General features: G+C 44.2%; 1 protein-coding gene and 1 long non-coding RNA gene across 3 annotated transcripts in view; one reads left to right on the top strand and one right to left on the bottom strand.

The window, feature by feature from the left end:
• The window catches only part of LOC128327143 (uncharacterized), a 28,963-nt gene extending 20,269 nt beyond the window's left edge, over positions 1-8,694 (top strand). Inside the window, exons 2-3 of the long non-coding RNA XR_008308497.1 lie at positions 153-203; positions 8,443-8,694. This is a non-coding gene — a long non-coding RNA (uncharacterized LOC128327143). The remainder of the gene's footprint in view (positions 1-152; positions 204-8,442) is intronic.
• The window catches only part of LOC128327136 (chromatin remodeling regulator CECR2), a 221,948-nt gene that overhangs the window by 156,007 nt on the left and 38,485 nt on the right, over positions 1-27,456 (bottom strand). The gene's annotated exons all lie outside the window — the stretch shown is intronic.

Raw genomic sequence — 27,456 nt, 5'->3', positions numbered from 1 at the left:
AGGGGTAACACTGTTGGTTTGTTGTAGCAAAAACAGAATATTACAGAACCTAAGAGACTAACAAATTTATTTCTGCTTAAGAGTATTCTTATAATTAATGTTTTTGATAGTTCACAAAACATTATGCTGAAATAAATTTGTCTGTTTTTCAGGTGCTATAAGACACTTCCACACTTATCTTGGAGCAAGCCCCACTGAATACAGTAAGAGTTACTTTGGAGTAAAAATGTTCTATAAGTTGTGCAACAATATACACCTTTCCTTTTTTCCTCCGCTCTGAACACAACACTCAGACCCTCCCCCCTCTCTCTGCCTGCCCCCACCACAAAGAATATACATAGTTTTCCCTATGATCTGAGTCTTAAAAGGTATTTGAACTAGAGATACGTTGTTGTACCATCAAACTCCTTCATCCAGAACAAACCTATTAAACTCCATAAGCAATTGAGGCTTCATCTAGGCACTAAAATAACTCAATCTCACTTTTCCTGAAGTTCCCAAAGAGAGAGGGGGTGGTTGGGGGTGGGATGAAAAAAGGGCGCTAGTTACTTCATTGCACAGTATGGATAATATTTAAATATTCTGATAGTTCGAATCAGATCAACTGCCAGATACCATACTGCCAGATACCATTACATATATTTAGAAAATGTATTTGATTGTACAGATGCAATAATCCCTATACTTTAACTAGCAGCACCAGAGCTATTGAACCCCATTGCATTATTTATACAGATTGCAGAATTCTGTTTTACTTGGTGCAATACCTGGATGGAACAATATGCACACACCCTTGAAAATACCGTAGTTACCCAAAATCCAAGACAAGGTTTTCCCCCAATTCTTTCCCGTTAAATATGAGGGGACCTTGAATTCAGAGTCTTCTTTTGGGGGGTAAATACAGGTATAACCTGTATTTAACCTGTGTCTTTTAAGACACTCCCTTAAATTCAGTCACCTTCTATACCCTTTGCCACTAGTTTTCAAGAATTTTGTTCCAGGGAAGCCTATGGTTCCTCAGAAGTCTTATACCAGGCAAATGTCCCTGAAAGACATGTGTTCCCTCCAGCGAAAAGGGAAAGGTTGGGTGCCTTCCAGGGTGCAACTCCACATTAAGCTACAGTAAACCCCTACAGGCCTGGAAAACGTTCTGTATAATATGGACTGAGAGCACACGCACACCCTATAGCTGTATAGTAGCTGAGTGCACCAGCTATTCTACTGCAGACGTGCAAGAGTTTCTGGGCAGACAAGTCAGTTTAGAAAGTTTGCTGAAGGCAGAAAGTTTAAAGACCACTGCTTTTTACCAAAAGTTTCCAAAATGGATGTCTGTCCTCTTGAAAACATCCCAGAAACAGGCTTTTTCATACCCAGATTAATCAGCACCACCAATTTTGATCTCACTAATCACTGGGAACGGAATATCCACTCAATATATAAACATGTGCTAAGAAATTGGGAAGATATCCACTGTTTTATCATGCTTTCAACCACCCTAATACTGGAACCCAAAGGTTGATTCAAATGAGGTAAACTAATCCATGGTATATTATCTGAAATATGTATCCCTGATATAGTCTATTTATTGTGCTGGTTCAAATGTTGATGTTGGTCTCAGTGCACCTTGCAAAATTGGCAGCCTATCAAAATAGCAATTTTTTTAAAGACAGCATTTTCAGACTAAGCTCCCATGTTCAGTTCTTTCACCACCCTATAAAACAAACATTACAAGCAAAAAGGGAAGTCACCTCAAAACCCAGCCAGTGACCCATAATTGTGTAAAACTAGGTCCAGCTACCATGTTAAAACAGATTACCAAAGCTTCCTTTGCACAGACCCAGTACTGAAGCAGACTAAAGAAGGATTTGTTTGTATCCTAATTGGTACTGTTCCCTGCAACTGCCACACTGTAAATCAAAGTACTGGGGGTTTTGTTGTGCAGAACCTTCTGCCTTTGGACGCCTTCCATGCTTGCTTTGAAACGCCTGAAACTCAGTTAGCAACATCATCCTATAAAACTCGGGGGGGGGGGGGGGGAGAGACATGACCAAGGGTCCTGTGGGCCCAATAGCAATTGCAGACGAGGAGAGATTGCATAAATAGCTGGTGTGTTCACTCTAGAGAGGCAGTGGGAGGAAGGGGAATATGCAATGTTGGGCCCCAGCTGTGAACTCCTCTTGTTTTTGTTTTAGGGTAATTAATGTTCCGTTGAATAGAGTCAGGCTACAGACTCCATTTTGTAGCTTTTTTATTCTGAATCGGAAGCTTTATTGGCTTGGCTGAATGCTATGGAAAGAGGGAGATGTGCATTGCCTGCCACAGTGAGGGTTATGCATGTCTGCCATTTCTCCAATATCCAAACAGAAGATGAGGAAGCAGACCCAGATGGAGCACAAATATCCCTGAACCCTTTGAGGGTACTGGGAATCAGAGACGCAGATATATTCTGTTGCCGGGAGTGGGGAGGGAACCATATGAAGCTATGTACATCTTGCATCTTCCGACTACCAGTCTTCTTCTCTACTCTGAGATGGGGGAGAAATGGCAGTGGGTTAGAATTTATTTCCATCCCCATGATTGTTTCAATATGGCACCAAAACCACCTTGTGCTCCTGTCACCATCTCCTCTAAGTTCTGCAACTTGCCACTGTCTTCAAATTAGATACGTCCCCCCATTGCACTCCCAGACATCTCCATCTCCACCTTCCCTTGACAGAGCAATCATTTATCAAGTTGTTTCACGCATTGTCGGGGAGGGGGGCCCAGGGGTGGGAGTTTGCATCGTCCCTTTGTTGAAACTCCACAGGATCATCTCAAATAGTCTCCAGCCAACTGCTGAGAATTGCTGGACTCTGGGAGCAAATGTTAAAGGGGTTGCCTTTCATCTACTTGCTGATCCTGCTCCTTTTTATTTTATTCTCCAGTGTGTAAACACCACCACCACTATTCTGAATGCACAGTTTTGAATGAACTAAGACTCACTATGATAATTTAACCAGTAACATCTCCCATGATGCCCGCATCCCTCCAATTCTGACTTTTGAAACAGGATTCAACATAGCAGGTTTTCTCTTCCCAAGTTATAGATTTGGACCAAGTCACTCATTTTTCTATTGCTGAAGTCCATACAAGCATATTCAGTAATAAAGAGCTGCACAAATGCTTGTATGTTATCCCCCTAAAATATCACAGTTTACATATTATAAGTATATTTATATATCGTTTTCAACAACAACAAAAGGTCTCAAAGTGGTTTATGTAGAAAGGGGAATAAAGTGGTTCCCTGCCCCAAAAGGGTACACAACCCCAAAAGAAACACACAGTACACATCAGCAATAGCCACTGGAGGGATGCTGTGCTGGGCCTGGATAAGAACAGTTGTTCTCCCTCTGCTAAATATAAGAGAGCTATCACTTTAAAAAGTGCATCTTTGCCCAGTTACCAGGGTTTATCCAAATGTAGCCTAATAAACTGAGAAATGAGTAACCGACACGTTGCACTGTGCTACAAGGGCAGAAGGTGGTCTCTGCTGGAGAATAACTGTATTCAAAGCACAGAGCTGGCAGGGGCAGGATGCACTTACCGCCCGCCCGCGTTTTCTCCGCCAGCGCACATTTCCCTAGAAGCCCATCGGGATGGCAGCATACCTCCCTGCCGCCCCACTCCGACGTTATCCAGAAGTAACCGGAAGTAGTAGCTGCGACTGTGCATGTTGCTCTCATGTACATGCACACATCACATGCTTGCACACGACATCCACGATGTGCGCGCATGGGAAGAGCACAGTCACAGCTGCTACTTCTTGTTACTTCCAGATAATGTCGAAACGGGGCGTCAGGGAGGTACGCTGCTGCCCCGACGGGCTTCTAGGGAAACGTGCCAGGGGAGGAGGTAAAGTGCATCCTTCCCCGCCCTTAAAGCCACACACCTCGCCACTGAACCCTCAAGCCGGACAAGGTACAAACCGGTTCGGAGGCCGTAAAAGGGCCTCCGAACCTGTTCGTGCACATCCCTATTCAATGCTTGTCCCGCAGTCCAGTGCAGGAGGGATAAGTGATTTTCATTTCTCCTCTCCCCCAAAAGCCCTTTTCACTTCCAGGAATATGTCCTTGAACATATTCCTGTGACCCTCAGAGACATATTCCTGAAAGCAAGAAAGGCTTTTGGAGGAAGGACAGAGAAGCAAAAATCACTTCCCCTCCCCGCAAACTGGGCTGGGGACAAACCTTGAACACAGCTATTCCCCAGTCACTCTGTGAGCACTCCACCCTTATAGCACTATATAACATGTGGGGCCAGTGTTATTTTAAAGACAACCAACCCACAAAGCGTTCCTCATAACAATGCAATCAATCACTGGACTTGGACCTGAATTGAAATTACTGCTCTGCCATGGCCTCACTGGATCATTACTGCTCAGCTTTAATTACTCAACTGTAAAACAGAAATAATTATGAGCAACAGCTTATCTCACAATATTGTTAGGGATACCAAATGTAATGTTACTTGCTACAAAAAATATTTTTTTAAAATGCTGTGAGGAGAAAATGTTTCTGTTCTCTAGGAGCAAGAAAACCCATTTTCAATGTGCAGTCATCCCTCACCAACTGCAAGGGGTCCTTCCTGGAAACCCTCGCGGTTGTCAAATTCATGGTAGGCGAAGCACTGAGAGTAATGGGAAATGAGGGATTAGGGGAATCGTGATCAGGAAAGTACCTTAAAATGAAGGGGGGAAATAGAACAAATCCTTCATGACCCCTGGAAATGACCACCACCGCCCAGGGCAGTGGAATGACCCCCAAATCCCTCAAATTGCCCCAACCCCTGGAAATTACCCCATCCCCCAGAAATTCCCCCCAAAACCACCCAAATTTTTGAAAAAAAGACTCCAAACAGCAAATACTCAGGTTGCAGTTGGTGAGGGTGGTAGCAGTTTCCCAATCACGGATACTCAAATATGCAATTGAGAAACCCACAATAGGCGAGGGATGTCAGAATCAGCAAAAGAGCTAGTTTTGAGTGACTCTTATTTGTCCGCAAAAAGAGCACCCACAGCCATTTTATCTCGTTGTAAACTTCTCAGAGATGCAAGTTTTGGGCGGTATAAAAATATGCTAAATAAATAAATAAATAAATAAATAAACAAACTAACTAACTAACTAACCAATTTACAAGTGATACTGCAATGCTTGTAAAAGTATGAAACGTGCCTGCTAGCATCCTTTAAGAATATGCAGGAAGTCCTGCTACATGTACCATCTATTTGGGAGGTGTGTTCAACGGCTGTTCTAGCACAATCTTTTTCCTTGTTGCACCAGTCACCAGAATTCCTCCCTAAACACTCCACCGTTATCACTCTGTCACAGCTGATTGATTGATTGATTGATTGATTGAGTGCTGTCAAGTCGGTGTCAACTCTTAGCGACCACATAGATAGATTCTCTCCAGGATGATCTGTCTTTAACTTGGCCTTTAAGGTCTCGCAGTGGTGCATTCATTGCTGTCGTAACTGGGTCTATCCACCTTGCTGCTGGTTGTCTTCTTCTCTTTCCTTCAACTTTCCTCAGCATTATAGACTTCCCAAGGGAGCTGGGTCTTCGCATAATGTGTCTGAAATATGATAGTTTGAGTCTGGTCATTTGTGCCTCGAGTGAAAATTCTGGATTGATTTGCTCTATGATCAGTTTGTTTGTTTTCCTGGCTGTCCATGGTATCCTCAAAATTCTTCTCCAGCATCAAAGTTCAAAAGCGTCAATGCTTTTTCTATCTTGCTTCTTCAAAGTCCAGCTTTCCCGTCCATAGAGTGTCACGGGGAAAACCATTGTCCGAACGATTCTAATCTTTGTAGGTGTAGACACATCACAGCATCTAAATACCCTTTCCAAGGCCTTCATTGCAACCCTACCAAGTGCTAGTCTGCAGCGTATTTCTTGACTGCTGGATCCTATACTGTTGACAGTCGATCCTAAAAGGATCTATCCTAAATAAACTTTATTTGCTAACCATCTCATAACAAATCTTTCTCTGGGTGGCTCACAACAACACAATAAAAACACATAACACCATTAAATCCCAAGCCATTTAGGGATTCAAACATTAAAACCAGCTCTTTGAATTGGGCCCTAACACAGACTGGGAGCCAATGCAGCAGACAAAACACTGGCATGATATGATCAAAATGTCCAGCCTTGCTTTTTGGAGATTCCTACACTAGCTAGAATCTCCCCATATCTTAAGCAAATTCTTATTTTCAGTGGCTGACATACAGAGTAAGGGTGCACCAGTGTAGTGAGAGGGCAGCATAACAGAACTCCCCAACTAACTGCATTAGTGGAGTGGGGAAAGCAGCCATTTTTGACACCCTCCCATTCTCCAGGCTGTGCAGCCCTCAGCGACATAAGAACATAAGAACAGCCCTGCTGGATCAGGACCAAGGCCCATCTAGCCCAGCATCCTGTTTCGAACAGCGGCCCACCAGATGCTGGTAGAAGCCACAGGCAGGATTTGAGGGTATGCCCTCTCTCCTGCTGTTACTCCCCTGCAACTGGTACTCAGAGGCATCCTGCCTTTGAGGCTAGAGGTGGCCCACAGCCCTCCGACTAGTAGCCATTGATAGACCTCTCCTCCATGAAGTTATCCAAACCCCTCTTAAAGCCATCCAGGTTGTTGGCTGTCACCACATCTTGTGGCAGAGAATTCCACAAGTGGATTATGTGTTGGGTGGCACAAAGGGCTTCCTGGGAAAGGGAAGAGTGTAAAAAAAAAAAAAGCCACTTCTAAGTTGGGAAGTTCTATTAGGCTGCTCCCTCACTGTACCTGTGCATCCTTGATTTGCATGTCATTCAGTCCTATAAATCATCTCACCAATTATTCATTTCTTTCGCTTCTCTCATACATATCTTCTACAATTTAAAGTCAACCAATCCACTATTGGAAATAATACTACACCCAGGAAACTAACATGTTGCCTAAAGAAAGGTACACAAGTGTGTAGTTAATGTCCTATACCAGGCCTGCACAACATAAGGCCCGGGGGCCAGATTCGGCCCGCAGTGACTATTTTACTGGCCCCCAGGTATCCTGCAGCAATACAGGAGCTGGAAACTGCCTGATAGCTCCATCCTGTGCCTGCTTGCTCAGAAATATGCTCCATGGTGTGCCCAGTGAGGCTTACTCCCATGTAAGCATGCCTAGCATTGCAGCCTGAAAGCAACAACAATTTAGGGAGGGGAGAGGACTTGGCATTTGTTTGGGGCTGGCATGCACTCCAGGGGCCCCACTGATTGAGCAGGGATAGCAATAGCAATAGCAATAGCACTTACATTTATATACCGCTTTATAGCCGGAGCTCTCTAAGCGGTTTACAATGATTTAGCATATTGCCCCCAACATTCTGGGTACTCATTTTACCGACCTCGGAAGGATGGAAGGCTGAGTCAACCTTGAGCCCCTGGTCAGGATCGAACTTGTAACCTTCTGGTTACAGGGCGGCAGTTTTGCCACTGCGCCACCAGGGATGGGACCTATTCTCTGGTTACTATCCATGGTTGAAACTATGGGTCCATTGACAGGGGGAATAGAGCCATAAGCAACAATATCTTTAATTTTAATGTAATAATGCGCTAAAAATTGACTTCGGCCCCTGCACGCCAAGTTGTGGATGGTTCCGGCCCTCCAGGGCATTTGAGTTGTGCAGCCCTGTCCTATACAAAGATTTCAGTTGTTTCTGAACAGATCTTTCTAATTAAATCCTGAACAAAACCTAAATGTAAGGAACATCTACTATGATAGCATATTTCAAGAAAACAGACTTTTATTTAGCTTTCTATTCTGAATGTTCTTATATTGAAATATCTTGACAGATGAAGGGAATATTCTTCAGTCATTTCTACTTCAAGGTATTCTTTATAGTATCTCTTTTTCACAGAGCAAGGCTGGGTTTATCTGCAATCAATGTTAGGGAGCCAAGCTTAAAGGGCAGCTAAAAAGAATGATAAGAAGCAAAACAATACTTCCTTGCCTTTAAGAACAGATTAAGTAGCCTCAGACTTCTAGTCTCTTTAACAGAAAGCAAACTTTTAACATCAGAGCAGCATTACTCTTGAGCAAGAAGGAGAAATGCTTTCTCTCTTGAGAAAGAGCAGTGTTGTTCTTGAACTCCTGTTAGTGTTGAAACTCAATTGGCTTCTGCCAGAATCACCAGCTGGTCTCTTGAAGGACAAGAGAGAAAGGTGGAGAAAAACCAAAGATCTGAAATGTACACAGGTGCATGTACAAACTAAATAATAAAATAACTGTTCTTGAATAATCTGAGCTACCTGGTTGTTAAATACTGAATTCTACAACCTGCATAAACCAAACAAAAAATTGCATAGTTGCTTTTATTTTGCATGATTAATTTAGAAAGGTTTGATTTTTGTTTCATTTATTCTCTTCCCACAGTCACAAGCAACAGCAAGAGCTATCCTGGGCACTGAAATCCCATACCTGACCACTCGAAATCATATACAGCAACTTCTCAAACTTTTGAGGTTTCACCAGGCATTGCCTGCATATTTTCAAGCATATCTTCCCAATCACAGGGCTAGAAACTTCTTTTTTGAAATGAAAGCTAAGATGCTTTAAAAGCTGAATTCTGTTCCCAAAACCACATTCAGTCTTTTCTGCATATATATGGAATCATGACATAGAGAAACCTCTAGCTACAACCTAGAGGTTATTGATCTATGCAATGTATATTCTGCCTTTTTATTCCAAAACTGGATGCTCAAGACAGCTTGATAGCAGAAACAAATGAATACTCTTCTTAAATAAATACCTTAGTTTTGAAAGGTGCAACTGAGATTTTCAAATCTGAAAAAAGAGTCACACCTGGCAGATTGGGCACACTGATGAAAAGCTGGCATCAGAAACCACGCTCCCCCTTCCTCTTCTCTTTTACTCTTTGTATACTCCCAAATGTCAGTTTGCTCCATTGTTCCACTCCAGACATCTGAGCATTTCTGAATCATCCCCATGGGTGCAGTGATTTGAGAACCAGGAAGGAAAGTAAATTCTTGTTGGTTACTGCTTGGTACTGCTAATGTCACTAACCTTCCAGCAACATACACACCTCTGCAATTTAATAGTCACATGGAGAGGCGTTCAGATTAGATGCCAGGAACCAAACAGCGGTCCCTGCCAAATTTTAGCTTGGAGTGCTAGTGAAAGGCTACTTTGACAGAAAAAGGACATGGCTGCAGAGTTGTAGGTGGCTTAGACTACTGGCTTTTCTGTTATGTACGTTATTTAGAAGGGGTGCAAAGGTCATGGGGAGGGGGGATATCAGAACCAAAATGTTTACTGAAGCAAGAAAACCAAACACTGTATTTATTTCAAAAGGTATAGTTAGGATATACAAGAGGGCCAAAGGAGGGTTGTTAAGTGTGGTCCTCTGTTGTACATTTTAAAAGAAAACAGACTAGAGATTTGGGACTGAGGAGGCTGAAAGATATAGCAAAGCCTCAGAAAGACAAGAGGAGGACTTTAAACCATACCTGGCACTTAGGTTTTACGTACTTGAAGTTCTTTGTCCAATGCTGACACAAGGTCTAATGGCAATTCTGGAAAATGCTTAGACCTTGGTCAAATCAACATTTCTGGACCCAACTGTAATGTGGAATGTTAGCTACTTGTCAGAATTCTTGTGAAGATGAACAAGTTAGGCATGAATAATAAAAAACAAACACAAATCCAAGTTGCTGCTAGCCCAAAGATAGTGCTGCTCCAACTGACACAACGGTACCATTAGACCTTGTTTTGCTTGAGCAAGTTCTAACCCAGTTGGAAAACATCATGTACACAGACTCAACATAAACATATCCAACACAAGCTAGCAGGTTTGGAGGCAGGCTAGTAGAATCCAGTAGACAGGTGTACTGCAACTAGAATCTACACAACTAAAGCTCATTTAAACCAGTCTTTTCTTTACTAGACCATCAAGATCAAAATTTCCTCACCTGCTTAGTCTATCTTGTAGTATAATATATTGGAACTATACATTATCTTGTTGGTTATATAATTTTGTCTTTTTAATACTGTTACCTGCTCTGAGTCCTTTTAATTCAGAAGTATGTGTGAAGTAAACAGATCCCAAAAACACAGATTTCCCCATACTTTATTTTTCCAGTTCTAAAAATGCGTTGGCCAACATCCTAATACTAGGGGTGTGCAGATCAATATGCTAGTGAATCGATCTGCTGCAAATCAGGGGTGATTTGCTGATTCATTCACGACTCAAACTGCCCATTGAATAAAGGGGCTGATGCACACCATGCACACCCTACAAGGGGTATGCATGGAACCGCCAAACTGCAGTCCGGCACTGGGGTGGGGGTAGCTTTAAGAGCGGGGGAGGGTTTACTTACCCCTCCCGCCGCTTTCCCGCTCTGGCGCCGTAACTGTAGGAGTAATTGGGGTGGCAGGATACCTCCCTGCCGCTGTAAAAAAACTCCCAGGAGTCCTTTGCGCGTGCATACGTCACAGAGATGTGAAGTGTGCGCACAACGTGCACGCACAAAGGACTCCTGGGAGTTTTTTACAGCAACAGCGGGGAAGGGGCGGCAGGGAGGTATCTTGCCGCCCCAATTACTCCTACAGTTACAGCGCCAGAGTGGGAAAGCGGCGGGAGGGATAAGTAAACCCTCTCACCGCTCTTAAAAGCTACCCCCTCCCACCTGAACCGGACCTCCCAGGTCCGGACCGGTCCGGAGGCCTTTACAATGGCCTCCGGACCGGTCCGGGCCAATCCCTATTGATTTGTTCATGAATCGAATCACCCCCGATTCACGATGATCGATTTGATGGCAATCTGTTTAGCGGGTGCCATTTTGTCCATGCTGTGGCTTGGAAATGTGCGACCTGTCTAATGTGGGCTGGGGGCTAGCAAATCGTTTCGCCAAAAATGATTCATGAGTACACTTAATACACTCCTAACTAGTACTAAGCACATGCAAGATCCAGACTACGACTGCACTGGCGCCTGAGCAGAGGAAGAGGAGATTTTTGCCTCTTCCCTTCCCACTGAAGCCCACTGTGCATTATCAAAATATGTCCCTGCGAATTGTATCACCCTCAGGGACAAATTTTTCTGATACACCACGGGCTTCAAAGGGAAGGCAAAATTGATGAAAACCGCACTTTTCCCCACTCAAGCGACAGCACAGGAGTAGGAGTAGTACAGGAATAGTCTGGAACTTGCACTGCTGGCCACACACAATAGCAGTGGCAGTTGGTGCCAATACATCAGAGAATGAGGTGCAGCTGTCCATCTTTCTCGCTCTTCTCACCCCACCCGCCTCTCTCTCCCTTCTCACCCCACTCTAGCTTTCATGAGATTCATGTGGACTGGATTGGTCATTTGCTGGGTTGAGGATTTCAATCCCCAACCCGGAGAATAACAAGCCCACGTGGTTCAACTTAAAGCCAGTGTGGGGCAAGAGCGAAAACAACTGGCAGCTGCAGCTCATTCTCCACCCCACTGGCTGTCTTTGCTCAAATACTAGTCTGGATGTCCAGCACTGTTTCATTAGTAACCATGAATGTACCAATGCAATAGTAGGCAAGTTAGACAATTTAAAAGTTGTAACTAAAGTGAGAGAGAACATATGTTTTGAGTATTTGAATACAAATAATTTCTTTCCATATAAAGTTTTGAATTTGTTTCAATATAACATTTCAACCACATTAAGTGTTTTTATTGCCCCCCTCTCCCCATATGAAATATTTCAGTTCAAATACTTGGCTATTTGCAAAACATTTGAGATACAGTGCATGAAATTAATATGGTGGATTTAAAAAACAGAACACAAAATAAACAGGTCAAATAACATGCCAGATCAGATCACAATCTATTTACAGTATCAGAAACATTTGCACAGAAAAATTTTCTGGGGGGGAAATAACGGTAGGTAGACGGACAGATGGACGGTCATGGGAAATTTTTCCAAGAAAAAAAAAATCCAGAAATTTTTCTAATTCAAAATTTCCCAGAAAGCCCACATCTCTGCCCCAGAGTCATAACGATTAGAATCCTGCTTAAAATGCATGTATATTTTCAGGCATGCATTCTTAAACAAAGATACTTTCTAAAGATCTTCTGTGCAAAGGTTTACTATTCCAACTCAAAATACCAAGTCAAGTTATTATTAACTCAACTTCAAACACCAGACTTTAATCAATAAATGGCCTACAAATAGATCAAATTACACTCTCTGCCTTTGACAAAGTTATTACAACCTTAGAATCCCAAGTATCATCCACTAAATTCAAAAATCCTAATCATCCAATCTTAATTCCTCACATTTGTTTTCAGAGCGTTCTCCATTTCACCCCAAAGCACGCCATGCACACAGGCCAGTGAAGAGTTAATTTAATTAGTCCTGTGTGTGCTCAAGGAATTATAAGCAACTTTATTTCATTATTAAGTAACCAATCAAGTAACTTCTGCATCTGATTAGCGCGATAATGAAATAAAGTCTTCCAGTTCAAAGCTGTCATTCCAATCAGCAGATAGCCCTTCAGCTGCAAGGAAAAGCAGGCAGGGTACCATGGACTCCAGCTTTGGATTTGGAAGAGGAATGGGAGGAAAGAGAGATGATACCCCTTGGCTTTGCACAAAACTGAGTATCTCCCCTTGGAGGGGGGAAGTCACAAAACAAATTTCAAAAACTGCAGTCCCATTTCATTCCACATGCTTCTACTTTATATTCATTATGGAAACATATATCATGGGCATCTTCTTCCCCATACTACATAATATGCCCTACATGTAAATGCATGTCAGCTAACAACATGAACTCCAAACCAAACTGACTTGCAGAATATAGCTTTCATCAAATATTATGGTGGTGTATATTGAATCTGAAGATCCCAGTTCTAATTCTTAAGAAGCAACATTTCTACTCCTCATGTTTGAAGAGAAAAACCTTACAATATGCAAGGACCTTTTCCTGAGACTTGAAATTAGAGAGAGGTGGGACAGAACTTTTTGCATTCAATACAGACCCAAATCACTTTCTCAATGCCTTACAAACCTGTTAGCAACCAAAGTCTCAGCTTACTTTCCCAATGTTTATCTCAGTCCATGGTAACATACTTGAACAAAAATGGGATGTTAAGAAAAAATATAAATTTTCAAATGCAAATGTATATACATACACACACATACATGCAGAATTTGTCTAATGTATTCCAGTCACAAAATCAGAGTTATCAAATAGCAGAACTGTGGCCGCATTCCTCTCTCTCTACAATGTAACACAATTCCACAGGCACTATTAAGTATATGGAGCATGACTCCCATCCATGTGGGAAAGGAGTTACACAAAGCCACTGAAGCCCAGAGAAGAAAGCTAGAAAGCCTCCCCATGCATGCCACTCTCTCCCATGTCACACAGCATTACTTCCAGCTTGAGAGAAAGTGCAAAGTGGCAGCTGTCACACTGAGGAAGGGTCGTAGCATGCCCTCCCCCCTTCTCTCTAACCAGGGATTTTGGCTCTAAATGACCCATTACAATTAACACAGCTGCAAGAATTGGGACACAGCATGACAGGGTGGTTGGGGGTGGGGAGAGAAAGACACATCCTACTCCAAGGTTCAGAGCTTCAGCATGTAGCAATGGAGTTTCTTGGTCTCCTGCTGAGGAACTTACTCTATACATCTCATTTTTCTGGATTACTTCTCCCCAACTGTTTCCCCAACATTTATATTTCACTACTAAAGATAATTCAACAGCATAACCAGTCTAGGTTTTAGGAAGCCTAGGTTAGATTTTTAAATCTATGTTCTACACAGAATTTTTGAATGATGCCTTATCCACACTACATTCCAAAGACTTGGCCCACTGCTCTAAAATCAATGGAAAACATGCAAGTCCCAAAAGTTATTAATTTGGATTCAAAAGATCCTACTGAGACCATGGAGGGCACTTCTGCTCATGGTCCATGGGGAGAGGTATCACCAGTTTTCCCCATCTGTAGCCCCCTAAACAGCCACTCTGGGAAAAATTCTGAATTTTCTGAAAAGCATTTTCAGGGGTCATAGAGACAGCTACACATATTATTTATTTATTATTTATTACATTTATATCCTGTTCTTCCTCTAAGGAGCCCAGTGCAGCATACATATTTATGTTTGTCCTCACAACAACCCTGTGAGGTAGGTTAGGCTGAGAGATATGTGACTGGCCCAGCGTCACCCAGGGAGTTTCATGGCTGAATGGGGATTTGAAATCCAGTCTCCCTAGTCCTAGTCCAGCACTCTAACCACTGCATGACACTGGCATCCTCTCCCCACTATACATGAGAAGTGCCTTCTACTTCTGCAACAGGATCTTTAGACCAATCCTCTGTAACTTAAATCCATACAAGCATTACACACAGCTTCCACAAGATGTAGGAGGAACCAGTGGGCTATGAGATTAACTGCAAGATTGGAGGCTGCAGATGTGCCCATCCATTGCAGGCATCATGTGAAGCTTTTAAACAGCAACTGCATGGCTACCAGTCATCTGAATCCACCCAGACCACCTCCTTCAATAGGCTTAAATGCTGCTGTGGTAATTATCTTATCAACAAAACACTCAGGAAAAGAAACACACGCCCCTAATCCTCCCTCAACAACTTTGCACACAGTAAGTACAGCAAAATTTAAATTAAACCCTTAAATTGCTTTACCAAAATAATTGTTCAATTGTACACAAACTGGCTTAGCCATATCGTTTTGGAGGATGCCCAAGTCACACCAAGACTACCATGTTTGGACAGACTAGAACAAAAACCAAACTCCGTACAACGGTTCACAGTGACTGGCAAGTGAGTAGAGGGAACTTCAAGTTCTTCACACAACTACTCAACGAATTAATCAGTGTACTCTTGTCTTCCCAGACTACTGACAAATGGCCCAGCTGTGTAGATTATGGACATGTCAGGAGGGCATCACAGGTTGCCTTGCAGTGGAAGTGCAGGCCTATGCATGAAGACATGAAGTGGGGCTTGTGCATGTAAAGAGCTACACAAGCCAGCCCAATTTGCACTAAAAAGGATAGATGCTGAGAGTGGGGCCTTTGCATATGTAGCCCCATTTCATGCTGGAGACTATATGGGGAGGGTGGGAGCACCAGTCTTATATGCCCAGTACCACGGTAAACCAGCCCTCTCCACATAGCAGTCTGTTCTGCAAGAGTGGGTTTTGGTTTTGTTTTGTTTTTTGGAGGGGAAACTCGCTGCTTCCCTTTTAAAATGAGAGCAAATATCATGAAGCAGGGTACTCAGTGGCCTAGTTTAGCCATAATGCAAGAGCCAGCGTGGTGTAGTGGTTAGAGTGCTGGATTAGGCCTGGGGAGACCCGAGTTCAAATCCCCATTCAGCTATAATACTAGCTGGGTGACTCTGGGCCAGTCACTTCTCTCTCAGCCTAGCCTACTTCACAGGGTTGTTGTGAAAAAGAAACTTAAGTATGTAGTATACCACTCTGGGCTCCTTGGAGGAAGAGTGGGATAGAAATGTAATAATGATGATGATGATGATTTTGTCTTAAACACCTAACAAGCCTTCATAAACAACTATCAAAACAGTTCAATCACATTTTGCAAGGAGCTGATATTGAACAATGGCTAACAACTGGGAAAACTCATAATGAAAGACCCAGCAAAAGGTGCAGTTCCAAGTAATTATAGACCAATAACCTGCCTGCCAACCATGTTCAAATTATTAACTGAAATAATAGCAGATGAAGTGATGCAACACTTATTAACTAACAAACAGCTTCCAATTGAACAGAATGGAAATTGTCTGAACACCAGAGGCACAAAAGGCCAGCTGCTGATTGACAAAAAGATTTTAGAAAATTGCAAGAGAAGAAAAACCAATCTAAGTGTTGCATGGATTGACTACAAGAAAGCCTTTGATTCATTGCCTCACACATGGATACTAAAATGTTTAGAAACAACTGGTGTCAGCAAAAACATTCAGATATCTATAAAAAAAGCAATGAGCATGTGGAGTACACAGTTAACAATCAATGGCGAGGCACTTGGACAGGTTAGCATTAGAAGAGCCATTTTCCAAGGGGGCTCACTATCCCCTATGTTGTTTGTTATCACCATGACTCCACTTTCACAAATACTAAACAAAACAGGCCTCAGATACCAAACATCTAAAACATCAAGTAAAATCAACCATCTGCTGTACATGGACGATCTGAAGTTGTATGGAAAGTCCCAGTCAGAAATTGAATCACTGCTAAACATATATTCAGTAGTGATATAGCAATGGAGTTTGGACTAGACAAGTGTGCTGCATTAATAATGAACAGAGGGAAAATAACAAAGACAGAAGGAATAGAACTGCCCAATGGAAGCAACGTCAAGAACCTGGAAGAGAAAGAACATTACAAATACTTGAGCATTCTCCAGGCTGATAACATTGCACACACTGAAGTTAAAAGAAAAATTGGAAGTGAATACATCAGGAGGGTTAGAAAAATACTCAAGTCCAAACTCAATGGCGGGAACACCATACAAGCCATAAACACCTGGGCTATACCTGTTATCAGATACACTGCAGGAATAATAGACTGGACCCAGGCAGAGCTAGAGACGCTAGATCGTAAGACCAGGAAAATCATGACCATCAATCATGCTCTGCACGCCTGCAGTGATATAGATAGGCTATACCTCCCTCACAGCTCAGGTGGAAGAGGAATGCTGCAAGTCCATCAAACAGTAGAGGAGGAGAAAAGAGGCCTTGCAGAATATATCAAGAACAGTGAAGAAGATGCACTTCAGATGGTCAATAATGAGAAACTATTCAACACCAATGAAACAAAGCAGGCCTACAAGAAAGAACAAGTCAAGAACCAAGCAGAAAAATGGAAAAATAAGCCCCTGCATGGCCAATATTTGCACAATGTAAGTGGAAAATCAGACATCACCAAGACCTGGCAATGCTTAAGAATGGCAACTTGAAGAAAGAAACAGAGGGTTTAATACTGGCTGCACAAGAACAGGCACTAAGAACAAATGCAATAAGAGCAAAAGTCGAAAAGTCAACAACAAACAGCAAGTGCTGCCTCTGTAAAGAAGCAGTGGACCACCTAATCAGCTGTTGTAAAAAGATCGCACAGACTAACTACAAACAAAGGCATGACAAGGTAGCAGGGATGATACACTGGAACATCTGCAAAAAATACAAGCTACCTGTAGCCAAAAATTGATGGGATCATAAAATTGAAAAAGTTGTCAAAAATGAAGATGCAAAAATATTATGGGACTTCCAACTACAAAGAGACAAACACCTGCCACACAATACACCAGATATAACTGTAGTCGAATAGAAAGGAAAAACAAGTTGAAATAATCGACATAGCAATACCAGGGGATAGCAGAATAGAAGAAAAAGAAATAGAAAAAACAACAAAATACAGATCTACACATTGAAATTGAAAGGCTGTGGCAGAAAAAGACCAAAATAATCCCAGTGGTAATTGGCACCCTAGGTGCAATTCCAAAACAACTTGAAGAGCACCTCAGCACCATAGGGGCCACAAAAATCACCATCAGTTAATTACAAAAAGCAACTTTACTGGGAACAGTCTATATTTTGCGACAATATCTATAACAACCAACAGTATTGATGATAAAATTCAGCCACCCCAGGTCCTTGGGAAGGACTCGATGTCTGGATAAAACAAACCAGTCAATAACACCTGTCTGACTGTGTAAACAAGAAATAATAATGATTTAACACTAAGATAATTATCCTTAGTGAGCTGCAGTCTCATACACATCCCTCTCCTCCTCTTGAATGTTTAAAGGAGGTGAATTCTGCTTTCACTTTAGAACAAACCATCCTGTCACATATGAACTCAGGGAACCAGGGGTGTAGCTATAAATGAGTGGAAGAGAGGACCGTCCTTAGGGCAGGGAGACTGGGGCAATTGCCCCGAGGTCCGCACAGGCCCTGCTCTTGGCACACTGCAATGCAGCCTGTCCGCCTCTCTCCCTCAGTCCCAGCCACTTATCTTTCCCCGCAGCAGATCTTTTTTGTCTGTGTGCAGCTTGAAAGGCTCCCAGGCAAGCTGCTAGAGTTCTCTCCCTCCCGCCTCTCAGCTGTTCGACGAGTGGGGAGGGTTTCCAGAGAAACCTCCATGCAGGCCTTGCCGAAGCCTGAAGCTGAGGAATGAAGGAAGCAGGCAGGCAGGCAGGCAGAGAGTGTCCAGCACCAGAGTTCTCTGCAGACCCACTGCCCAGCCCACCCTTAGTAATGGAGATATGATGTGATTTCCTTTTTGTGGTTATTCCTCCCTCACTTGAATATTTACGGATTGGCTTGCCACAGGGCTTTGGCATTGGGCAGGGTGGGAGGGATATGTATATTTAAATTGAAGTAGATTGGACAAATTGTTGTTTTTTAAATTTTTTCTTTAATTAAAAAAATAACCTTCCAAAAAGTCCTATATGTGGCTTGTTTCATGGCAGAAAATTACAAAAATGTCTGGAACTGAAGCTCCTTCTAAGACCATCATTCCACCCCCATATGGAAGAATCTGCCCTTTGCCTTGATAAAAAAGGGTAAAATGCCCCTTCTGCCCCTGCCTTTTGATTACCTGTCCTGGAATGACTTAGCATACGTATTGAGCAGAGATATAGGACAGGGTGGGAGGAATATGTATATTTAAATTGAAATGGATTGGACAAATTGTTGGGGGGGGTTGTTGTTGTTGTTTAAACCCATCCAAAAAGTCCTATAAGTGGTTTGTTTCATGGAAGAAAATTACAAAAACTTCTGGAACAAACAATATATAATATTTACTTAATATTTACTTATTTGTTTATTTATGAATGAAATATGCTCAAGTTGATTTGCAACCCAGAAGGTCTGAGAACTTTGAAGCACATGTTATGCTTTTTATTTTTATGTCTTTAGAAATTGCATTATATGTCCAAGCTGGTTGGACATGTCCAAAAACCTCACTCACACTATTTACACTGTATGTCATCAATCAGTATGATTCTGTAATGATATGAAATGTTAAGGAGGCCCTGCACATGCTGATTTGCCCCCAGCCCTGTACCCCACTAGGGATGGCCCTGGTGAAAGAGTTCAAAGAACATGCCCCCCCCAATTCCTGAGGGTCCCCCAGCTCCACACCTCCCTATTTTCTTCATTATCTCCCTCACTCTGAGGGGCTGCCAGAGAGAGAGGTGAATACGGGCCCTCTCTCCCCTAGCTACACCCCTGCAGGGAATTCTGATCTGTTCACAAGGAGCCTGGTGGAGAAGAGAACGTAAGTACATATCGCTCCCTCATATTCCTCATATTCTTGGGAAAGGCTGTTTGGACTGTTAAATAACAGACCATTACAGCTGAGACCTATCCTAATAAACTATGTAATAAACGGACAATAAGCTCCCTAATTACTGTAAACAGCCAACAAAAACAGTATGAAGATAGAAGGTCAGCAGGGGAAGAGGCACTTCCCAGTGTATTGCACAGAGTGCCACATGTATGACTATTTGCCCCATGGGCAGAAGTCATGGGTGTGTGCTCAGTGCAAGGAGCTCCTGGCTCTCGGGGAACAAATCCGTTCCCTTGAGACCAAGGTGGCAGATCTGGAGAAGCTCAGAGAGACAGAGAGGCATGTGGACGAGACCTTCAGGGATGTGATAGAGGCATCCCACTCCAGGGCTGGTAGCTCCTCTGCTGTCAGGGAGAATGAAGGTCTTGGGCAAGGAGGACATTGGTCTGAGGAAGAGGGAAATGGTCCTTTAGAAGGGACCCCTTCCGTGGATGATGAGCCCATATCTTCTCGCACAGGGGATACTCCTCTGGGGGGTGGGGGCCTCCTTGTAGTGGGTGATTCGATCATTAGAGGGATAGAGAGATGGGTTTGTGACCCGCATGTTGACCGCACGGTGACTTGCCTGCCTGGTGCAAAGGTTGCGGACATTACGCAGTGTCTAGACAGGCTCCTAGGCAGTGCTGGGGAGGAGGCAGCTGTCGTGGTGCACGTCGGCACCAACGATGTGGGGAAATGCAGTCGGGAGGTCCTGGAAGCCAAATTTAGGCTGATAGGTAGCATTTTGAAGTCCAGGACCCCAAGGTAGCATTCTCAGAAATGCTACCTGTTCCACGCGCAAGTACAGTGAGACAGGCAGAGCTGAGGGGTTTCAATGCGTGGATGAGACGTTGGTGCCGGGAGGAGGGGTTTAGATTTGTTAGGCACTGGGACACATTTTGGGGCAAGCAAGGCCTGTACAAAAGGGACGGGCTGCACTTGAACCAAGATGGAACCAGACTGCTGGTGCTTAAAATCAAAAAGGCTGCAGAGCAGCTTTTAAAATGACACCTGGGGAACAGCCGATGGGAGCTGGGCAGTATCCCGTTTGGTAAAAGCCATCCTTTAAAGTGTGAGGCTGCAAAGAATTCAGATAGAACAGAAGGGGACAGAGCAGAACCGCATAAAGAGCAGACGGGAGCCTGTGCCAGCAGGTCAAAGAGTCAAAAGAATAGCATACATCAGGGGAGATTCAGTGTATAGGTGCTTATATGCCAATGCCAGAAGCCTCCAAGCCAAGATGGGTGAGCTGGAGTGCTTGGTTGCTAACGCAGAAATAGATATAGTGGGCATAACAGAAACATGGTGGAACAGTGAGAACCAGTGGGACACTGTTATCCCTGGGTACAGACTCTATAGAAAGGACAGGGAGGGGCGCCTTGGAGGAGGGGTAGCACTGTATGTTAAAGACGGGATAGAATCTAACAAGCTAGAAAACCTAGGTGGACTGGAGTCCTCCACAGAAACCCTGTGGGTGACTATACAAGGCCGGAAAGGGAACGTGCTACTGGGGACGTGCTATTGCCCTCCAGATCATAATGCCGACAGTGACTGGGAGTTGCAGGAGGAAATCAGGGAGGCGTCAAGGAGAGGCAGGGCTGTAATTATGGGTGATTTCAATTACCCACACATAGACGGGGTAAATTCACATTCAAGACAGGACAAAGAGGTCAAATTTATAGATACACTAAATGACTGTGCCCTAGAACAGTTGGTCATGGAACCAACCAGAGAGAAGGCGACCTTGGATCTAATTCTGAATGACACCCAAGACCTGGTGCATGATGTCACTGTCATCGACTCTTTAGGGAACAGTGATGACAGTGCCATCAAATTCAGCATACATTCAGGGAGAGAATCACCAAGGACGTCTAACACAGACATTTTGAATTTCAGAAGAGGAAACTTCTCCAAAACGAGGAGTATGGTGAAAAGAAAGCTGAGGGGGGAAATCAGGAGAGTCACTTCGCTCCAGAGTGCATGGAGTTTACTCAAAACCACAATACTAGAAGCCCGGTTAGATTGTATACCCAAAAGGAGGAAAGGTACCACTAAGTCCAGGAGGATGCCAGCATGGCTAAAGGGTACCGTCAAGGAAGCCATAAAATGGAAGAAAGCCGGTTAGCCTAATGTCCATTCCAGGCAAATTGATGGAAAGCATCCTCAAGGATAAAATTGTAAAGCACCTAGAAGAACAGGCCCTGCTGAGAGTGAGCCAGCATGGCTTCCGCAAAGGTAAATCTTGCCTCACCAAACTTTTGGACTTCTTTGAGAGTGTCAACGAGTGTGTGGATCAAGGTGATCCAGTTGACATCGTCTACCTGGACTTCCAAAAAGCTTTTGACAAAGTTCCTCATAAAAGACACCTGAGAAAACTTAGCGGTCATGGGATAAGGGGACAAGTACATGTGTGGATTGCTAACTGGTTGAAAGACAGGAAACAGAGGGTAGGTACAAATGGAGAGTTTTCACAATGGAGGGAAGTAAGAAGTGGGGTCCCCCAAGGATCTGTACTGGGACCGGTGCTTTTTAATTATTCGTAAATGATCTAGAAGCAGGGGTAAGCAGCGATGTGGCCAAATTTGCAGATGATACCAAACTCTTCCGGGTAGTGAAATCCAAAACGGATTGTGAAGAGCTCCAAAAGGATCTCTCCAAACTGGGGGAGTGGGCGAAAAAATGGCAAATGCAGTTCAATGTTAGCAAGTGTAAAGTGATGCACATTAGGACGAAAAACCCCAACTTCAAGTATATGCTGATGGGATCCGAGCTGTCGGTGACGGACCAGGAGGGGGATCTTGGGGTCATGGTGCACAGCTCGTTGAAAGTGTCGACTCAATGTGCGGCAGCTGTGAAAAAGGCCAATTCCATGCTAGGGATCATTAGAAAGGAGATTGAAAATAAAACGGCTAACATTATAATGCCCTTATACAAAACTATGGTGCGACCACACCTAGACTACTGCATACAATTCTGGTCACCACATCTTAAAAAGGACATTGTTGAACTGGAGAAGGTACAGAAGAGGGCAACCAAGATGATCTGAGGCCTAGAGCACCTTTCTTATGAGGCAAGACTACAACACCTGGGGCTTTTTAGTTTAGAAAAAAGACGACTGTGGGGAGACATGATAGAGGTCTATAAAATCATGCATGGTGTGGAGAAAGTGGAGAAAGAGAAATTCTTCTCCCTCTCACACAACACTAGAACCAGGGGTTACTCCATGAAATTGATTGCCAGGAGGTCTAGGACCAACAAACGGAAGTACTTTTTCACACAATGCGTGATCCACTTGTGGAACTCTCTGCCACAGGATGTGGTAACAGCCAACAACCTGGATGGCTTTAAGAGGGGTTTGGATGACTTCATGGAGGAGAGGTCTATCAATGGCTACCAGTCGGAGGGCTGTGGGCCACCTCTAGCCTCAAAGGCAGGATGCCTCTGAGTACCAGTTGCAGGGGAGTAATGGCAGGAGAGAGGGCACGCCCTCAACTCCTATCTGTGGCTTCCAGCGGCATCTGGTGGGCCACTGTGCGAAACAGGATGCTGGACTAGATGGGCCTTGGGCCTGATCCAGCAGAGCTGTTCTTATGTTCTCCTTGGACTTCCGGTCCAAGGAGACATCAGGAAGGCAAGGAGGTATGCTGCCGCCCCACCAGACCATTTTAAAAGACAGTGCCGGCAGAGAAACTGCAGCAAGAGCAGGAGGATCTGAAAGATATTGCAGTGGGAAAGGAAGAGCAGGTGTGTGAATAACAGATGACCACTAGAAGTTACCAGGTAAGCAACCTGCTATTCTTTGTCATGGTCTGTATTGTCCACACATGGGCATATCGCAAGCTTACCTACCTGGAGACGGGAAGCAAAAACTGGAAGATGGATCTCAATACTGTCCTGCCAAACTCAGCATCTTGGCGAGTCCATACCTCCAGAGCATAGTGGGATATGAAGGAATTTGGAGTCACCCAAGTAGGGAGCAGGCAAATACTCTCCAAAGATAGGTTTCCTAATAAAGCTATTGAGGCATCTATAGCCCTGGTGGAGTGTGCTCTCACAGGAGCTGGCAATGGTTTCTTAGCAAATTGGTATGTCCATAATCCATCTGGAAATGGTTTGCAAAGCAGGGTTGGAAATGGTTTGCGAAGCATGTTTGTTTACTAAAAGATATGAAGAGGTATGGACCCTTCCCAATTCCAGCTGTGCACTGAATGTAGAAAGCTAGCACTCTCCTGACATCCAGGAAATGCAAACATCATTCAGCATGTGAGGTCAGATTTGGAAAGAGGACAAGTAGGGAGATGGTCTGTGATCTATGGAAGGAAGAGACCACCTTGGCAAGAAAATCAATGTGCAGGCACAAAAGGACCTTGTGCTTGTGGAAAATGAGGTATGGGACATCTGCTCTGAGCGCCTGGAGCTCACTCATGCTGATACAATAGTCACAAGGAAGGTAGTGAGTAGACACCTTTCCAGGTGAGAAGACACAAGTTGCATGTTGCTAGTGGTTCAAAGGGCTTGTCCATCACGTGGGTAAGCACAAGGGGTAAATCCCAAGGTAGAGAGAGGTAGGGTGCATCCAGATAGGAGCGGGCTAAGCCCTCCAGGAAGCGCTTTATCATGGCGTCCTGAAAAGGTGAGGGTTTATTCTGCTTGGCTGGATAGAACGTGACAACAGCTAGATGAACTCATACTGAAGAGAGCATCAGGTCTGATGTCTTCAAATGCAAAAGACAGGTAAGTATATGTGAAATTATGGGATCACTGGGACTATGCCTCCTGCCTTCCATGTAGTGAATGAACCATTTCCATTTACTCTAATAAGATTTCCTTGTTGCAGGTTTCTGTGAAGCTCCCAGGATCTGTAATGGCAGAAGAAGACAGTCAGGTGCAGCCACTACACATCCAGGTGAGAAACATAACCTCGTTGCTGTGTTAGCATGTCAGGAATATGAGGTAAGTGGTGCCATCCCCCTGTTGCCAGAAGTCTCAGGTGGGGGAACCAGGGCCTCATGGGCCACAAGGGTCTATTAAGATGATGGATGCACATTCCTGTCATAATTTTTGTATAACTTTTGTAAGTAGAGAAATGGGCAACAACATGTAGAGGTGTTCCAGATGAAAGTTAAAGCACTGCCATAGAATCTCTCCCCATGCCCGCCCTGGTGCAGAACTGGGGACATTGTGCAGAAGTGGTGGTCGTCCTGAGAGGTGAAGATGTCATTTGCTGGAGTGCCCCAGTGGCAAAAAAGATTCTGCAAGCACCTCCCATCAATCTGCAGACTCATGGGAGTCTGTAGATTTCCTGCTAAGAGTGCCTGCCAACACATTTGCATGCCCTTGTATGCGTATTGCAGAGAGTTCCATTCTGAGGAAGCGGGCCCATTCCTACAATCAGGATCTGGACCCTGTTGCACCCTGCCTGTTCATGTATGCTTTTGCTGTGGTGTTGTCTGTGTCGATCTGTATGTGGCATCCCCAAATGTGAGGCAGGAAGCCCTTCAGAACTTTGAAAATCGCCAAGAGCTCCAGATAACTGATTTGATGGGCTGCTTCAGTCTGGGACCAAAGTCCGCTGAGTTCCAAGGAAGAAATGGGCGCTCCCCGCTCGATCCCCGATGCATCCATGATGATAGTCCTGCATGGGAGGCAGGAAACAAGGGGAGTCCCTTTCTCCAGTGAAGGGTCCACCATCTGAGAGAAAACCAAACCAAACTCAGTAGGGGCAAGACCCTTGACTGGGGGTCTGTTTGTGGACTGACGTGGTTGATAAGCCACCATTGAAGAATGTGCATTTTTAGTCTTGCATTTGATAGGACAGAGGTGATAGAGGCCATAGGGCATAGCATCCTTTGGATCGTCCTTGCAGAGTGGTAACAGTGACCTGTGGTGCTTGTGGTGAGATCCTGGATAACACCGATGTGATCTGAAGGTAGGTATCCTTGAGCTGAGATGGAGTCAAAGAGGACACCTACAAAGCAAATAGTCCTGGAAGGCAGGTTCAACTTTTTGTAACTGATCTGAAAGCCAAAGCTCCTGAGGAAGTCTACAGTGGTCTTTAGGAGGTTGGTCAACAGATCTGGGGAACTCGCAGTGAAGAGCCAGCCATCTAGAAACAGTAGGATTTCAATGTCTTTTTCCTGAAGATATGCTACGATGATGGCCATGCATTTGATCAAAATATGGGGGGCAGAAGCAAGTCTGAAAGGGAGGGCTTTGAACTGGCACGTGTTCAGACCTATCTGGAAATGAAGGAATTTTCTATGATGAGGCAGAATCCTTTAAGTCTATGGAGACAAACTATGTGACTCAGGCCAGGAGGATTAGAATGTCTCTTATAGTGAGCATACGATTTTTGTATTGGAGATAAAGGTTCAAATTGCGGAGATCCAGGATGGGTGTAATTCTGGCAACACTGGTTCTATGGCATCCTTTTCTAAGCGAGCGTCTAACTCTTTCAAGAGGGGCAGTGTTGGAGGAGTTGCGAGGAACTGAGAAGTTTGGGGAGGGTAGTTCTTGAACTCCAAAGCATAGCCCAAATCCATGATTGTGAGAACCCACCAGTCAGCAGTTGTGATACCCTCCCAGGCATCCAGATATAGTCAGTCACGTACCAAATCCTGAAGGAAAGTGTCAGGCTCGTTTGGTGTAAGCATTAGACTTCGGTCTCAGTTGGCCTTGCTTGTAGTTGGAGAACTGAGAGGACTTCCTGTATGTGTTTTATCTCTGGTTCTGAAAGGAGCTATCAGAATTTTGGGAGGAAGGTGACTTAGATGTGGTGGGTCTACACCACTTGTAGGGCTTCACTTGTCTGGGCAGAACAGGCTGGAAGCTCATAGGACAGGCTGTGTTGCGAAGCTTGTGAACCTGCTCCAAAGTTTCATCTGTCTTGGAGCTGAACAGTACCTCCCTGTCAAAAAGCAAATCTTTGATCTGTGTCCTGGTTTCAGGAGTTTATCCTGAAGGACTTAGCCAGGTGTGATGACATAAAGCAACAGAAGATGCCAAAGCTCTTGCTGCACAATCAGTTGGATGCCTGTAGGAATGCAATTGCTGTTTTGCAAGGTGAAAAACTTGTTCTCAATGACATAGGCTAGATTTTTGCTCCTGTGGTAGTATGTCAAGGTAGGTGCCTAGCTTCTCCCATAAGAAATGATTATAATGTCCCATACAGGTCTGACAATCAGCAATCTTGAGTTGTAGAGTAGCAGCTGAGTAGATGCGGTGCTCCAGTGAGTCCAATTTAGGCTGGTTAGGCAATGGTTGATGTGAAGATTGATGGCTGTATCTTGATCACAAATGCCCCATGGATCAGGACCGAGTGCATCTAGGGCGGTCATGTCCACGATGATAGGAAGGCAATCGGTCCTGAGGATAGTATGCTGGTGGGGACGAATTTCAGTAGTGACAGGAGCACCTCCTCGCATATGAGGATCTAGCGTACGGTGAAGGTGTACTTGACTGTGATTCTATCCTCCCCGGCATAGTGTTACTAGCGACAGTATCTACAGTCATAGGGATTGTAGCACCCAAAGATATCATTCTCATGGAGGATGATTGCCTGCTTGTAGTCTGTCCTTTGGTAAATAAGGGTCTTCCTGTGGTGTCTCTTGTGGTATGTCCCCTTCCCTAATGGAGTCCGTTCGCTGTCTGGATCTTCAACAGACGACTGCCATCCATTCAATTGGTGGCTGCCCTGTCCATAGCTTACTGGGGAGGCCACATCCCAGTCTGGACTAGAAGTGTAAGGGTTGAGTGGGAGGTCAGGTTAGGCCTCATCAAGATTGATGGTAGGCACAAAGTTTCTGTCAGAGGCTTATTCTTCTTAGGGATGCTTTGTAAATCTTGTCCTGCCAGAAGCTTTGGTTTCTAGTATAAGGACGGTCCGAGAGGATGCGCTTTAGGAATGTGCGAGCCAGCTCAAATCGGACCAGCCCCAAAGAGGAATCCAGAGAGGATTTCCCCTTTACAAGTATACCCCCTAAACTGGCCTGTGAACCTGTTCAGCCCAGTTTGGAGGCCAAACCGGACCACACCCAGTTCAGTCAGACCCAGAACCTGACTGGGCCAGTTCGGATTCT

This window comes from Hemicordylus capensis, chromosome 5 (assembly GCF_027244095.1).
Source record: "Hemicordylus capensis ecotype Gifberg chromosome 5, rHemCap1.1.pri, whole genome shotgun sequence".
Taxonomy (NCBI): Eukaryota; Metazoa; Chordata; class Lepidosauria; order Squamata; family Cordylidae; genus Hemicordylus; species Hemicordylus capensis.
Note: the sequence above shows the minus strand (reverse complement) of the source record. Positions and strands in the feature narration are given on the sequence as shown.